This window comes from Giraffa tippelskirchi, chromosome 1 (assembly GCF_054371585.1).
Source record: "Giraffa tippelskirchi isolate mGirTip1 chromosome 1, T2T-mGirTip1v1.2.pri, whole genome shotgun sequence".
In the NCBI taxonomy this organism is placed as follows: domain Eukaryota; kingdom Metazoa; phylum Chordata; class Mammalia; order Artiodactyla; family Giraffidae; genus Giraffa; species Giraffa tippelskirchi.
In genome coordinates, this window is record NC_137275.1 from 111,030,774 (window position 1) to 111,047,884 (window position 17,111).

General features: G+C 38.3%; 1 protein-coding gene and 2 pseudogenes across 13 annotated transcripts in view; 1 reads left to right on the forward strand and 2 right to left on the reverse strand.

Moving 5' to 3' along the window:
- The window catches only part of LOC145506702 (uncharacterized), a 102,702-nt gene that overhangs the window by 1,337 nt on the left and 84,254 nt on the right, over window positions 1-17,111 (forward strand). The window lies entirely within an intron of this gene.
- Window positions 398-6,290, reverse strand: LOC145539093 (olfactory receptor 4C11-like; annotated as a pseudogene). The gene is made up of 2 exons (XR_014077568.1): window positions 6,275-6,290; window positions 398-2,376 (listed from the first exon to the last, which is right to left on the reverse strand). The product of XR_014077568.1 is annotated as an olfactory receptor 4C11-like (transcript).
- On the reverse strand, window positions 11,775-13,091 carry LOC145506204 (olfactory receptor 4C15-like; annotated as a pseudogene). The gene has a single exon (XR_014053622.1). The product of XR_014053622.1 is annotated as an olfactory receptor 4C15-like (transcript).

Below are 17,111 nucleotides of genomic sequence, written 5' to 3' on the forward strand. Positions count from 1 at the left end.
CGCGGGGGCGGAGGGGGGCGGGGGCGGACTCAAACTCGTGCCCATCGAGTCGGTGATGCCATCCAACCATCTCATCCTCTGTCATCCCCTTCTTCTCCTGCCTTCAATCTTTCTCAGCATCAGGGTCTTTTCCAATGAGTCAGTTCTTCACATCAGGTGGCCAAAGTATTGGCGTTTCAACAGTAGCAAAATAGTCTTAATTATATTTATTCTCAGAGGTAGACTCAATGTCTGTTCCCTTGTGGACTGGCTCCTACTGTTGATACTCATTAGTTAACAGTACTCAAATAAAATGCAAATTTAGTGAGATGCATGAAAAATATGAGCTTCCCAGGTGACACAGAATCTACCTGCCATTACAGGAGATGCAAGAAATGCAAGTTTCATCACTGGGTCAGGAACACCTCCTGGATAAGGAAATGGCAACTCACTCCAGTATTCTTCCCTGGAGAATCACATGGACAGAAGAGCCTGGCAGGGTGCAGTCCACGGGGTCTCAAAACAGTCCGACAGGACTGAGCGACTGAGCGCACACACCCACATCATGGCATTAGTTCTATTTTATTTGTCAATTATTGCCTTTTTCATATGTATGACCTCATCCTTGAGATGTTAATTTTTATAATTTAACTAACAGCTTTATAAAATGGTCATCCATTCAGAAGTAACCAAAGATTAGGGAAGTGTCCATGAACTTAAAATAAAAAAAAAAAAGATATGTATAAAAAAACTAAGAAATATGAAAATAATAATCAACATGATGAACAAAACATATTAATGTATATAGAGAGAAATTATCTATCAATGCAGTGAATATCTTTGTTATAACTAGAATTATCTGATTTGAATAGGAAGTAAGGCATTATTTCCCTGTACATAGGCAAAGGAAAAGCTAATTTTTAAGAGTATTATAGAGGGGAAACAAGCACCAAATAGAGGCTTAACTAGTTGATATTTATGCTCCTTGGGGATCATAGGTTTCTGGGTGTGATATTATGCTATTGACTCTTGAGCCAGAAAGTATATGATACAGATCCAGTAGTTCCAGAGCTGGTTTACCAACAAAATGGATGATAGAAATCAGGGACAAACTATTAAACATGGGTAAGAAAAAAAAACAAAAACAATAATGTACAAAACCAGAAGATAAACCTATAGAAAGAACAGGATGTGGCTCACAACCAGAAACATCAAAGCAGACAGCAGACACGAGGAATGGGCTTGTGTCCCCACAAAGATGATGGAACTTCAGGTTCTCTTTCTGAGGCGTTGGTTAAAACAATACAGATTTTGCTGGGTGCTCATTCTGCCTGTTCCCCTAAATGCCCCACTGGAACACATCTATACTGTCCATAATAGAATGAGAACATTTTCTCTTTTCCATCAATCCAATTATACTTAAACTCGGGCAGAATTAGCATTTGGCATCTTCCACTCTTTGCCGTCTCAAGTTAGACTTTGTTGCACCATAAATTTCTCATGGCCTGTTTGGCTTCTGCATTCCTCAGAGTGTAAATCAGAGGGTTGAGCAAGGTTGTTACAATACTGTAAAACAGAGCCACCGTCTTGTCCACTGGAAATACAGTTAGAGGGCGAGCATATATGTATATACACGGTACAAAGAATAAGACAATAACGATAATGTGGGAGGTGCATGTGGAAAGGGCCTTCCTTCTTCCTTCTGTGCTACAGTTACTCAGACAACCTAAGATGAAAACATATGAGATCAGCAGCAACAGGAAACTCACCATGCATATGGTCCCACTGTTAAACACTGTGAGTAGGTTGATGACATAAGTATCCACACAGGCAAGTTTCAACAACGGTTACATATCACAGAAATAGTGATCAATAACATTGGGGCCACGGAAGGGTAATTCCAAAGTCAAGAGAATCTGTGCTGAAGAATGGATACAGGCCCCTAACCAGGCCAGTTTTACCAGTGTGCCACAGACACATTGGCTCGTGATGGATGTGTACCGCAGGGGCTTGCAAATGGCCACATAGCAATCGAAAGACATGAGGACAAGTACCAAGATCTCCATGCACCCAAAGAAGTGAAATGCAAAGATCTGGGTCATGCACTAGTTGAAGGAGATGGCTTTCTTCTCAGATACAGAATCTATAATCAACCTAGGGGCAATGGTTGTTGAAAAACAGGCATCAGCAAAGGATAAGTAGAAAAGGAAGAAGTACATGGGGCTCTGAAGTGTCTGGCTATATCGTATGGTCATCACAATTAGGAAGTTTGCCAACAGAGTTCCAAAGTATAGAAATAGGAAGATAACAGATACTACTTTCTCCTTTAGTAGATTCTGTGTTGAATGAACACATTCATTCTGAGTAGAATGAATTCGTTCACACTGCTGTTCACCTCTATGGTTATGATAAATATAGAACAGACACAGCTGAAAAGTGGTTCATCTTCTAAAGAAAAGTTGGAGAAATGGTGGCTTGGCAATTGTGGTGCATTTGGATGCAGAATTGCAAGTTTTAGAGTTCTAATTTCGTCAAACATATAACTTAGTGTTTCTCAAAGTTTTCATACACTATACTCACTCAGGAATTTTTTTTTTTTAATGTTGGCATGCTTTAAACATTGGCATTGATTCAAGGTCTTCTTGTTGCTGCTGCTGCTGCCAAGTCGCTTCAGTTGTGTCCGCTTCTGTGCGACCCCATAGACAGCAGCTGGGTTGCCAAATTTTATGTGTGTGTGTGTGGGGGGAAAGCGCTCAAGTGATTGTGCACTCTGCCATGGTCTGAAAACTAGTGAATTTGCTTTATGATCTTGGTCAGATCATTTTAATGCCTTGACACTCTTTCTTTATATGACAGAGAATCTGACAGATACATTATTAAGGATATGCATATGCATATGATACATATATGTTCATATGATGTGTATGCACATCAATTACTGACAATAATATCCTTATATAATTTAAAAATAATATATTTGGAGATTATCTCCTGAGTGAATACATTTCTTGATTTGAACAACAGTTTGTAGCCATTATTCCTGGTCTCTTCAGTATCTTTGTTGGGTTATACTTAAGAAAAAAGCTTATTTTTCCGTCTTTAGATTCATTGCAGCTATAACTTTACCTTCATTGCCAGTTAGGGCACATGAGATATTTGAGCCAATCAATGAGGCTAGCAGTATTTTGGAAAATTGCTATATATTTGATATAAACCATTACATATGTCAGATGCATGCTAGTAAATTTCACATTCTGTGGACTCAGCCTATTATTTCACTTTCTATGTTTCTGTAACCTGTGTACTATCTTCCTTCATATCTGATTCTCCTACCACTATCATCTAGAAGATTGCATTCTTTCAATTTGTATCTCTTTAAAATGTAAGTTTAAAAATGTATTTCAGAAACTCAACATAAAATGCATCTCCTTGCTCTCCTTTACTTTTTCCTTATATACTATACCTATATAATTTCAATCATCGTATTATATTTTCTGAATTTCCTTTTTTAATTTAAAAGCCTTTTCTATGTTAGCTACACTGTATTTGTAGTGTAATTATCTACTTAGCAATTAAAAATAAACATGATGTTAGTCACTCAGTCATGTTTGACTCTTTGTGACACCATGGACTCCACCAGGCTCCTCTGTCCATAGTATTCTCCAGGCAAGAATACTGGAGTGTGTTGCCATTCCTTCCTCCAGGGGATCTTCCCAACCCAGGGATCAAATCCAGGTCTACTTCATTGCAGACAGACTCTTTACCAACTGAGCCACCAGGGGAGCCCAAAATTAACCTATCAAAATCTGAAAATACAAATTCCACCATTTATTTTTTGTTTTTCCAAATTTTCATCTTAATTAAAATATTTTTAATAAACGCTTCTCATATAGCTTGTGCTTATTTTAATAGTTTAATCAAATATATGCCCAGGGAATTGTTAATATAAATATCACTATTTTAAGTCACATGGACTGTAGCCCACCAGGCACCTCTGTCCATGGGATTTTCTAGGCAAGAATACTGGAATGATTGGCCATTTCCTTCTCCGGGGGATCTTTCTGACCCAGGAATCGAGCCCACATCTCCTGCATTACAAGCATGTTCTACCACTGAGCCACCAGGGAAGCCCATAATTATTGACATTATTCTCAAATAATCTTTCAGTTTGGTTGCTTCAATATTTATTAGAAAATTAATTATGGTATGGGTGTATCTGCATAATAAAATTTCCAAAGCTTGCAATGTATTACAGGGTAAGAAAAGCGCCCTTCAGAAATTCATACTTAACCAGTCCAAGGGTGGTGTTAGTCACTCAGTCCTGCCAGACTCTTTGTGACCCCATGAACCCAACCGGGCTCCTCTGTCCATGGGATTCTCCAGGCAAATGGGCTGTCATTCCCTTTGCCAGGGTATCTTTAAGACCCAGGGATCAAACCCATGTCTCCTGCACTGCAGGCAGATTCTTTACAATCTTAGACACCAGGGGAGCCCATAAACCAGAAGTAAAAGTTAGTTCCTTACACATTCTGCTGGGTTTTCAGATATATATCTATATACCTACATCTACCTATATATAGATATATATGTATGTATATACTCACACATATATGTGAAATATTTTTATGCACAAATTAGGTCATTTCCCATTGTTTCTAAAACTATAACAATATGGCACAAATTGCAAATAAAAAATTAACTTCAGGCATTATTATACTTGTTAACAGAATTAAAATTATGAATATATATTTTGATTAGTAATAGAGTATAACATTTTTGTATATTTTAATTTATTATATTTCATTTGTTTTGAATTTTGTATGTTATATTTGTTTAATTTTTGATATCTTTAAATTTTGAGCTCTTTTTTTTCAACATTATACAATAAACTCTATCAATTTTACACTCCTGTTTCCGTTTTAGTCAATCATGTTTTTAAAATTTAATGTCAAATGAAACACATTTTAACATGAATTTTGACGTACACTTCCTCTTTCTGATTAATCATCAATTCTTTAGTGATTCAATAACACCATCAACTCAGTCATCAAATGTGTACTGAGAACCTACTCATATCTGGAGTCAACTTATAGAGCATGAAAAGATGTCCTCAACCTCCTCACAACCACGTTGGAGGGATAACATTTCTCTATGTAAGATTCTTAATCATTGAAAAACTACACACAACTCTGTGATAATGCTAAGTAAATTTTAACTCCATATCAGAAAGATCCTAGAAAATAAGCTGATTGGTCGTTAAAGGTTTAAACATGGGAAATAAGTGAAATTATGGCTTTAATTGAGTTAAACTGCAATTTCCAACAAAGTTCTCTGAAAATTAAATATTCAAAAAGTTTGTAAAGGGTTTCCCTAAGTAAGATAAATATATCAATATCAGTAAATCAAGCTATTTAACTCTAGTAAAGTTACGCATCTAAATACAATTAGATTTTCCTTGCAGTTGAGCTAAAATAATATTAGTTCACTCTGAGAAATTAGAAATATCACAATAATTACAAACTCTGATTGGAAGTTGCAATTTTCTCTGCTGATTATTAAAAAAAAAGGAAATCAATTATTATTTAATTTTAATACATTAGGTTTCCAGTAGGGGATAAAAACAAAAGAAGGGGAGCCCTTTGCTGTGAGAAGAGGAGGAGTTAGGATTGAAGAGTGATTAAATATTTTTAAAAAGGGAACATGCATTGCTTCAGGAAAAAAATAAATGCTCCCATCATTAAAAACTACACTCTCATTAAATTTCAAACATTTTAAGAGACAAATTTTGGGTAGGTAACAGACAACCATGACATCCAGTTCAACTAATTCTATTTTATTTTAAGTAAGCAAAGAGAAGGTTTAGGGACATAAAAACAGGAAAGCATCATTGACAGGATGTATGCATTAGTTTAAATCAATACTAAGAATTTTATTATTGAATTCAGCCATTATCTCCAAACTTTTCTGGACCACCCTGCCTCTTTGATTTGGGAGGGCATCATGGTGGTAGAAGGTCTTTTTCCTTCCTTGAGCCTTACATTTTACTTTTACCTACTGAATTGTTAACTGATTCAAATATATTTGGTGCCAAAATTTTTCCATTCTTCCTAAGTTAAATAATCACCTGCCTCTATCTCCTATGTTCCATATATATAACGTATGTATGTATGTATGATTGAATAAGGCAATTCAATATTAAATATTATTATTTTTCCATAATCTTATCATTCAAACAATTTTTGCTTGTGCAATTTCATGTGACATACACATTTTTTTGCAAGGTAACTGGACTGACCATGTGATTCATCCATTTCTAGTTACAAAGCATGACCTGTGATACAGAGTGTTTTAATTAAGACACTGAGGCTAGAACTAGAAAGGGATGTTACTATGTAGCCTCTCTCTCAGCATTCACCCTACATCTCATATAAAATACCAAATTCTAATCATCACATGGATTGCATCTTAGAAAAGAGAAATCATGAGTCATGAGAGAAGGATAGCAATTGATCTCTTAAATTTCTGTCCTGACTCCAAAATCAAGTGCATTAAACTGCATGCTGAGGCTAATATTAAAGTAAAAAATAAATAAATAAATAAATAAATAAATAAAGATCTAACTGGATAATAGTGAAGAGGAGGAAAGAAGCAGACTAGTGTAGTCAGAACAGGAGAGAGGAGTGATCAGGTACCAGGGGAAGAATAGTCGGAGATGGGATATAGAAAGAGATAGAGTGGGAAGGAGAGCAAACATCTTAGAGAAAGTAGTTTTATCTAAGATTTCATCCCACAGTTCAGCTTCTTTCTTCCTGAACAACCACGCCATCACTTACCCCCATTAAAGAGAGATTGTTGTTGTGTGTTAAAACAAGGATTGTCAAGGATCTTGAAAACCCAGGTGTGTAGAAAGTGGAGCCCGATTTAATACTCTGTCCCAGAAGCATCAGCACTGACCATAGACTTTGGACCAGGAGCTCCCCAAGACAGAAACTTAGATCAGTGTTTAGGGCTCAGATGGTAAAGAATCCGCCTGCAATACAGGAGACCTGGGTGCAATCCCTGGATTGGGAAGATATCTTGGAAGAGTGCAACCCTCTCCAGTATTGTTGCCTGGAGAATCTCATGGACAGAGGAGCCTGGCAGGCTACAGTCCATGGGGTCACAAAGAGTCAGACATGACTGAGAGACTGAGCACAGCACAGAAGAAAATATTTCAGACAGATTGAGAAAATTGCCTCTTTTCTTACAACCAAACAGATGACTTCCAACAGAGTGTATTTTTCATATCTTCAACTTTCATTTACTTAGAAGGTGAATTGTGTGAAGCTTGAATAAAACACACAAATGATACTTCAATGAGATTTATCATTGCCTTCTATCACAAGTGATGATGGGATATAAAGAGTTTATGGAGAAGGGAACTCTTCATGTAGCTATAATTCAGACAGCTCCTTCCTGGAAACACTGGGTCAGACAGAACAGCAACGTCTGTATTGGAGCAGAGAGAATGCTCTGAAAATGGAGTGAATTTCTTAATTCGGCTCTTGGAAACTTAATTGGAGTAAATTTTCTTACAGTCTGAGAAATAAATGCCTCTGCAGCCAGCTTCCTTCCCACTGTATCTCTCTCTTTTTTTTTTTTTTTTGAAAAATCATGAGGCTAACTGTTTTATTTTTACTGTACTTGATATTTATAGAAATTCACACAAAAGTTTGCAAATGCTTAAGGTAGGCTTTAAGCCTCAGGAGCTCCAAGGAAACTATTTCTTCGAAACCAGTCCCAAGTGATATGCAACAAGCTACCTAGCTCAAACAGTCCAAGGGCAAAATCAAGCCTTGGGGACAATTGGTTAAACTTCAACTCATATGACTTGATATGAGGCAATTCTATTCTCTTCCCCATAAACTTTCCTTAAGTCCATCTCTTCTAGAGGCCTGGAAGTCTTTGAAGGCAGTTGAAAGCCCATAGATGAAATATGTGTGGTTAGCTACTCTTATTTGTGTTATATCAAAGTGTGAACTGGTTTCCCTGGTGGCTCAGATGGTAAAGCACCTGCCTGAAATGTGGGAGAGCAGGGTTCGATCCCTGGGTCTGGAAGATCCTCTGGAGAAGGAAATGGCAAGCCACTGCAGTACCCTTGCCTGGAAAATCCCATGGACAGAGGAGCCAGGTAGGCTACAGTCCATGAGGTCACAAAAGAGTGGACATGACCGAGAGACATCACTTTCACTTTCAAACTGTGAATTATATTTATCATCACTATCAAAGAGCTAAAGTCAGCAATAATTACAGTTCTTTGACAAATCTGAAATATTAATATGTGAATGTTTTTCTTTCTATTGTTTATTTATTTATGTTTTAAATAGAGTTGATTTACAATGTTTTGTAATTTTCAGTTGTACAGCAGATACATTCAATTCAGTTCAGATGATCAGTCGTGTCTGACTCTTTGCGGCCCCACGAACCACAGCACGCCAGGCCTCCCTGTCCACCACCAACTTATGAGTTCCCCCAAACACATGTCCATTGAGTCGGTGATGCCATCCAACCATCTCATCCTCTATCGTCCCATTCTTCTCTTGCCCTCAATCCTTCCCAACATCAAGGTCTTTTCAAATGAGTCAGCTCTTCACATCAGGTGACCAAAGTATTGGAGTTTCAGCTTCAACATCGGCCTACCAGTGAACACCCAGGACCGATCTCCTTTAGGATGGACTGGTTAGATCTCCTTGCAGTCCAAGGGACTCTCGAAAGTCTTCTCCAACATCACACTTCAAAAGCATCATCTATCTCTTTGGCGCTCAGCTTTCTTTAGAGTCCAACTCTCACATCCATACATGACTACTGGAAAAACCATAGCCTTGACTAGACAGACCTTTGCAGACAAAGTAATGTCTCTGCTTTTTGATATGCTGTCTGGTTTGGTCATATTCTGGTTTGGTCATATTGGTCATTGGTGATATTCGTTTGGTCATAACTTTCCTTCCAGAGAGTAAGCGTCTTTTAATTTCATGGCTGCAATCACCTTCTGCAGTGATTTTGGAGCCCAGAAAAATAAGTCTGACACTGTTTCCACTGTTTCCCCATCTATTTCCCATGAAGTGATGGGATCGGATGCCATGATCTTAGTTTTCTGAATGTTGAGCTTTAAGCCAACTTTTTCACTCTCCTCTCTCACTTTCATCAAGAGGCTCTTTAGTTCTTCATTTTCTGCCATAAGGATGGTGTCATCTGTATACCTGAGGTTATTGATATTTCTCCTGGCAATCTTGATTCCAGCTTGTGCTTCCTGCAGCCCAGCATTTCTCATGATGTACTCTGAATATAAGTTAAATAAGCAGAGTGACAATATACAGCCTTGACGTACTCCTTTTCCTGTTTGGAACCAGTCTGTTGTTCCATGTCCTGTTCTAACTGTTGCTTCCTGACTTGCATACAGGTTTCTCAAGAGGCAGGTCAGGTGGTCTGGTGTTCCCATCTCTTTCAGGATTTTCCACAGTTTATTGTGATCCACACAATCAAAGGCTTTGGCATAGTCAATAAAGCAGAAGCAGATATTCTTTTGGAACTCTCTTGCTTTTTCAATGATCCATCGGATGTTGGCAATTTGATCTCTGGTTCATCCGCCTTTTCTGAAACCAGCTTGAACATCTGGAAGTTCATGGTTCACGTATTGCTGAAGCCTGGCTTGGAGAATTTTAAGCATTATTTACTAGCGTGTGAGATGAGTGCAATTATGCGGTAGTTTGAACATTTTTGGCATTGCCTTTCTTGGAATTGAAATGAAAACTGACCTTTTCCAGTCCTGTGGCCACTGCTGAGTTTTGCAAATTTGCTGGCATTTTTTTTCACATTTTATTATTATATATATATATTTTTTTTTTTTAATATTTTTTAACTTTACAATATTGTATTTGTTTTGCTATACATTGTCATGAATCCACCATGGGTGTACATGTTTTTCCCTTCCAGAACCCACCTCCCACATCCCTCCCCATCCCATCCCTCCGGGTCGTCCTCAAAAAACTGGAAATAGAACTGCCATATGACCCAACAATCCCACTGCTGGGCATACACACTGAGGAAACTAGAATTGAAAGAGACACGTGTACCCCAGTGTTCATTGCAGCACTGTTTATAATAGCCGGGACATGGAAGCAGCCTAGATGCCCATCAGCAGATGAATGGATAAGGAAGCTGTGGTACATATACACAATGGAATATTATTCAGCCATTAAAAAGAATACATTTGAATCAGTTCTAATGAGATGGATGAAACTGGAGCCTATTATACAGAGTGAAGTAAGCCAGAAAGAAAAACACCAATACAGTATACTAACACATATATGTGGTATTTAGTTAACTGGTAAAGATAACCCTGTATGCGAGACATCAAAAGAGACACAGACAAATAGAACAGTATTATGGACTCTATGGGAGAGAGTGAGGGCGGGGTGATATGGGAGAATGGCATTGAAGTATGTAAATTAGCATATGGGAAATGAATCTCCAGTCCAGGTTCAATGCATGATACCGGGCTCTCGGGGCTGGTTCTGGCATATTGAGTGCAGCACTTTCACAGCATCATCTTTCAGGATTTGAAACAGCTCAACTGGAATTCCATCACCTCCCCTAGCTTTGTTCGTAGTGATGGTTCCTAAGGCCCACTTGACTTCAGATTCTAGGATGTCTGGCTCTAGGTGAGTGATCACACCATTATAATTATTTGGGTCATGAAGATCTTTTTTGTACAGGTCTTCTGTGTATTCTTGCCACCTCTTCTTAATATCTTCTGCTTCTGTTAGGTCCATACAATTTCTGTCCTTTATTGAGCCCATCTTTGCATGAAATGTTCCCTTGGTATCTCTAATTTTCTTGAAGAGATCTCTAGTCTTTCCCATTCTATCGTTTTCCTCTATTTCTTTGCACTGATCACTGAAGAAGGCTTTCTTATCTCTCCATGCTATTGTTTGGAACTCTGCATTTAAATGGGTATATCGTTCATTTTCTCCTTTGCTTTTTGCTTCCCTTATTTTCAAAGCTATTTGTAAGGCCTCTTCAGACAGCCATTTTGCTTTTTTGCATTTCTTTTTCTTGGGGATGGTCTTGATTCCTGTCTCCTGTACAATGTTGTGAACCTCCATTGATAGTTCATCAGGCACTCTGTCTATGAGATCTAGGCCATTAAATCTATTTCTCACTTCAACTGTATAATCATAAGATATTTGATTTAGGTCATGCTTGAATTGTCTAGTGGTTTAGCAGATACATTAGGTTGGACAAAATCTTCATTGATATATATATATATATACACACATACACACACACACACACACACACACACACACACATACATATTTATGTATGCAAAATCTAATCTCTAAGACAATTTTTTCTTCCCTCCAGAAATATTTTCCAAAATATCAAATGAGTTGCAAGAAGTGAGTGGAGAAGGAAATGGCACCCCACTCCAGTGTTTTTGCCTGGAGAATCTCGGGGACAGGGGAACCTGGTGTGCTGCCGTCTATGGGGTTGCACAGAGTCGGACACGACTGATGTGACTTAACAGCAGCAGCAGCAGCAGCAGCAATAAGTGAGAATAATTTTTTCATTCTTTTTTGACTTCTAAATTCTAAGTGAGCGTAAAATTCAAGTCTTCTTAATTTTCATTTGAGGCTATTGAATTGCCAAATCAGAGTTCATAAGTGATCTAAGAATGAAAACTAAATTATTTCCTGGAACTTATGCTATTTTTTATAATATTGCATTACTTTACCCCCGGTCAAACAATGTTCATCCATATAAGATTTTTGTCTGATTAGATAATTTGAATTTTTTACTCAACTTTAAATGTTTTATTTTTCATTAGAAACTACCATTATCCTATTCCACACTTTCCTCATGGCACTTTTCACTTAAAGAAGTGAATAAAGATTCCTGAAAGTGTAAATCAAAGGGTTTATCAAGGGAGTTAGGATGGTGTAAAATATGGCTACCATTTTGTCAAAGGGTAAAGAATATGAAGGTCATACATACATAAATATGCACGGGATAAAGAACAAAACCACAACAGCAATGTGAGATCCTCAGTTGGAGAGGGCTTTCTTCTGCCCTTCAGAGCTATGTATTCTCAGAGACAGCAGGATGACCCCATAGGAGACAAGCAACAAGGAGAAGATTAAGATGCCAAAAAACCCACTGTTGGTGACTACCAAAAGGCCAAAGATGTGAGTGTCAGCGCAGGCAAGCTCCAGCAGTGGGTACAAGTCACACATGAAGTGATCGATGACGTTGGGGCCACAGAAGAGCAGCTGGAAAGTGAAGAAAATCTGTATCATGGAATGCAGGAAGACCCCTGTCCAGACTACCGCCATCAGAAGGACACAGAGTCTACGGTTCATGATAGAAGAATAGTGCAAGGGTTTGCAGATAGCCACATAGCGGTCATAGGCATGGCGCTGAGGACAATCACCTCCACCCCAGCAAAGAAGTGTTCAGCAAAGAGCTGGGTCATGAAGCCTTCGAAAGAAGTGGTTTTCCTCCAAAGGAGAGAGTCCACAATCATCTTTGGGACAATGACAGAGGAGAAGCATGCATCCAGGAAGGACAGAAAAGCCAGGAAGAAGTACATGGGGGAGCCACAGAGTGCTGGGCTGCTACTGATGGTCATCACAATTAGCAAGTTGTCCCCGACAGTTGCACTGTAAATGAACAAAAAAACAACAAATATTATTTTCTGCATGGTTGGATTCTGTGAAAGCCCCAGGAGGACAAACTCAGTTACGAAGCTTTGGTTTTGCATAATTTCCAAGGAAAAGGTGAAAGGTACCACAGTGAGCATGTAGAATCTAGTTAGAGAAAAAGACAAATGTCAGACCGGTTTTGGGAGTCATCATAGTCATCAACAAATTGGTGCATCCATGTGAAAAATTGACTTATGTTCTTGTGCTTGCTTTTTCATTGAGAACACAAAGCTAGAAATGTGTTGAAGGTGGTAGGAGGATATCAGGAAGAATTGAAGTTTAGATAAATTGTTAAATGTTTTAAGACAGAGCTTCAATGTAGGAGAAGGGTAGGGATCCATCTGGGGTGGGGATAAGAAATCGTTATTATATCAACTGCTAACTCTGGTCATATGTTAATAGTAGTGGTTTCCTGGAGTGAACTGTGAGAAGAGTTCTGAAGCTACATCCATGATCTGAGGAAAGGAAAAGAGCAGTTTATTGGTCATGCCTGCCATGTGCATGGATGGGAGAAGGGGAAGTTGCATGCCATCCATGATCAGGTGACTTCCTTATCTCCAGGTAGAAGGAAAAATTAGACAAAACTGGAGTAGTGCTTGGATCATGGCTATACTCCAAATTATTTCCTTAAAGTCTAAAAAAAAAAATGAGACTTTAAAGTCAACAAATTCATTATTCAGAAAAAAAAAAAAAAAGAAATATCACCTTGCTGTAGACCAATACATAATAAATATGCGTGTGTTAAGTTGGCTTTCTTTTCACTCATTATTTTAAAACAAGAATGCTGCTGCGGCTGCTGCTGCTGCTGCTAAGTCGCTTCAGTCATGTCCAACTCTGTGCGACCCCATAGATGGCAGCCCACCAGACTCCCCCGTCCCTGGGATTCTCCAGGCAAGAATACTGAAGTGGGTTGCCATTTCCTTCTCCAATGCACGAAAGTGAAAAGTGAAAGTGAAGTCGCTCAGTCGTGTCCGACTCTTCGCGACCCCATGGACTGCAGCCTACCAGGCTCCTCTGTCCTTGGGATTTTCCAGGCAAGAGTACTGAAGTGGGGTGCCACTGCCTTCTCCGAAAACAAGAATAGAAGCTGACAAAAATAAGTAATACCTACTAATATGTACTGTTATGATGACTAAGTTAAATAATGTAAGGAAGCAGTTGTTCAGAGTTAAGTGGCTAGGAAACAGTCCACGTTAGATCTTATTACCCAGTTTTACTGGTAGGAAGCCCATGCTTAAACAGATAAAATTAAAGAAATAACAGATACTGGCTCTGGAGTTTTAACCCAGAAACTTTGACTTCAGCATGGAAGTGACTGACTCTATAGGGAAAGAAGCAAAAATTTTTCTAGCAAGAGCAGGAGGGGCTTCTCTCGAGTCTCCATTCACTGTAGAGGTTATAACCTGATTCCTCTGTTCATGTTTGACTGATGCTTCTTGATGAATGACACAGAGCCAGTGATGTAGAATCAGAAGGTAATGACCAGATTATTTACAGATACAAACTGACAGTAACCACAGAGGTAAGGAATAGAAACAGAATGCTGACTATAGCCAGAGCCTGAGGCTTTATTAATTGCTAAGTATTTATTCAAGGTGACTCAATCAGATCAAGCAGTACTCACAAGTGTGTGTCTGTTGACTTACTTACAGTATGACTTACTGTAGTGTAGGGATATTCACATATAACATCCCTACCCATTTCATACGATTATAATGAGGGTCAAATTGGAAAATGTGAAATTGCTGCTTATGATAAAATGCTCTTACTGATTTTAGTGACTCTTCTCTCACTTAAAAAAGCAAACAGGTTACCCACATAAAGCTTTTCCATTACTCATCCAGATATTACTCCAACTTTTGACTTCATTTCTTATAGCAAGACACAGCTTTGAAGAATGACTGTCCTTTGTTGCTGTTTAGTTGTTCAGTTATGTCTGACTCTTTGTGATCCCATGGACTGTAGCCTGTCAGGCTCCTCTGTTCATAGGATTTCCCAGACAAGAACCTCGGAGTGGGTTGTCATTTCCTTCTCCAGGGGATCTTCCCTATGCAGGGATTGAACCCGTATCTCCTGCATTGGCAGGTGGATTCTTTACTGATAAACAACCAGGGAAATATGATTGTGTCCTTCCCTGTATATATGAGAAATTCATGAGTCAAGTGGCAAGTGAGTGTGTGTGTGTGTGTGTGTGTGTGTGTGTACATACACATACTATCTATGCTTGTTATATAGGGAAGTAAAAGAATAATTGGGCTTTCTGAAAGAATTAAAAATGAGTTGATTTTTATGAATGACACTGACAGCTAACAAAAATTATTGAAAATATGAATAAAACTAGCAAATATACAGACGTATATACAACACGTCTTTTTACTTACTTTAAAACAAATTGTTTCCAGGGTACTAGGCATTCCTAAACAGCGTCTGTACTCTGAACTCCATATTCAGGTATGTCATCAAGCAAACAAGAGCATGAGAAAAACCTTATAAGATCATTGGATCAGTTAATGACTATATATTAAAGAGTAAAAACTATCAATATATCCAGAGACACTGAAATGAAATAAAGACACCAGGTCCAGATTCATAGAGACCTAGGTTCAAATCCAAGCTCTTGTACTAAGTTATATTATGTGGTGAGAAAAGTTACTTAAAATTCTCAAGAGCTCAGATTCTATTCTGTAATGATGTATAATAACAATACCTATTGATAAGATTCTTAGAAGAATCAGATAAGGCAATATTGATATTCATAAAACCATTAATGCAGTTAGATGCACTGGAGAAAATTGCCATCAGTGAGAAAAAGCTTCCAGAGCCTTTGACACAGAGCAGAAATGACAATCCTTTAACTCCTAATTTCTGCTTTACCATGATCTAGGCTTACAAATATCTTTACTCATCCTTTTACATATTCACAAATATAAAATAGTTTTATTGGTTACCACAATGGAGATACGGTATCATTTAAATTTGCAACAATTTTAAGTCTTTAATAATCCCTGAATACAATTTTATAGTCTTAAGACCCTCATGTGTGCGTGTGTGGGTGCTAAGTTGCTTCAGTTGTGTCCAACTTTTTGTGGCCTTATGGACTGTAACCTGCCAGGCCCCTCTGTCCATGGGATTCTCCAGGCAAGAATTTTGGAATGGATTGTTGTGCCCTTCTCCAAGGGATCTTGCCGACCCAGGGATCAAACTTTCATCCCTTCTATCTCCTGGATTTGCAGGCAGATTCTTTACCATTAGCATCACCTAGGAAGCCCAAATCCTCAGGTGTCCACTTCTTTTACAGGTAGTGTCACTGTACAAAGGAAATCAAATAATACAAACAGTGGAGAGAAAGAGCAAGGCTCTGTATTAATCTAACAAGTAATTCTCAGGCTCTGTACTTCCCTAATCTGAGAAGTTTCTAAGAAATACTATTTTAGAATCAAATGCTCATTAAATACGAACAAATCAAAATGCTCTTTTTTTTATTTTTTATTTTTTACTTTTTTTTATTTTTATTTTTTTTAAAAATTTATTTAATTTTAGTTGGGGGCTAATTACTTTACAATATTGTAATAGTTTTTGCCATACATTGACATGAATCAGCCATGGGTTTACATGTGTTCCCCTTCCTGGACCCCCCACCCACCTCCCTCCCCATCCCATCCTTCTGGATCATCCCATTGCCCCGGCCCTGAGCCGTTGTCACATGCATCGAACATGGAATGGTGTTCTGTTTCACATATGATAATATACATGTTTCAATGCTATTCTCCCAGAACGTCCCACCCTCACCTTCTCCCTCAGAGTCCATAAAATTGTTCCATGCATCTGTGTCTCTTATTCTGTCTCGCATGTAGGGTTATCGTTACCATCTTTCAAATTCCATATATATGCATTAGTATACTGTATTGTTGTTTTTCTTTCTGGCTTACTTCACTCTGTATAATGGGCTCCAGTTTCATCCATCTCAGTAGAACCGATTCAAATGTATTTTTTTTAATGGCTGAGTAATATTCCATTGTGTATATGTACCACAGCTTCCTTATCCATTCATGTGCTGATGGACATCTAGGTTGCTTCCATGTCTTGGCTATTGTAAACAGTGCTGCGATGAACATTGGGGTACACGCGTCTCTTTCAATTCTGGTTTCCTCGGTGTATATGCCCAGCAGTGGGATTGCTGGGTCATATGGCAGTTCTATTCCCAGTTTTTTAAGGAATCTCCACACTGTTCTCCACAGTGGCTGTACTAGTTTGCATTCCCACCAACAGTGTAAGAGGGTTCCCTTTTCTCCACACCCTCTCCAGCATTTATTGCGTGTAGACTCATTAAATACGAACAAATCAAAATGCTCTTTTTTTTAGATAAAAGGAATTTCCAAAATTCCTGTT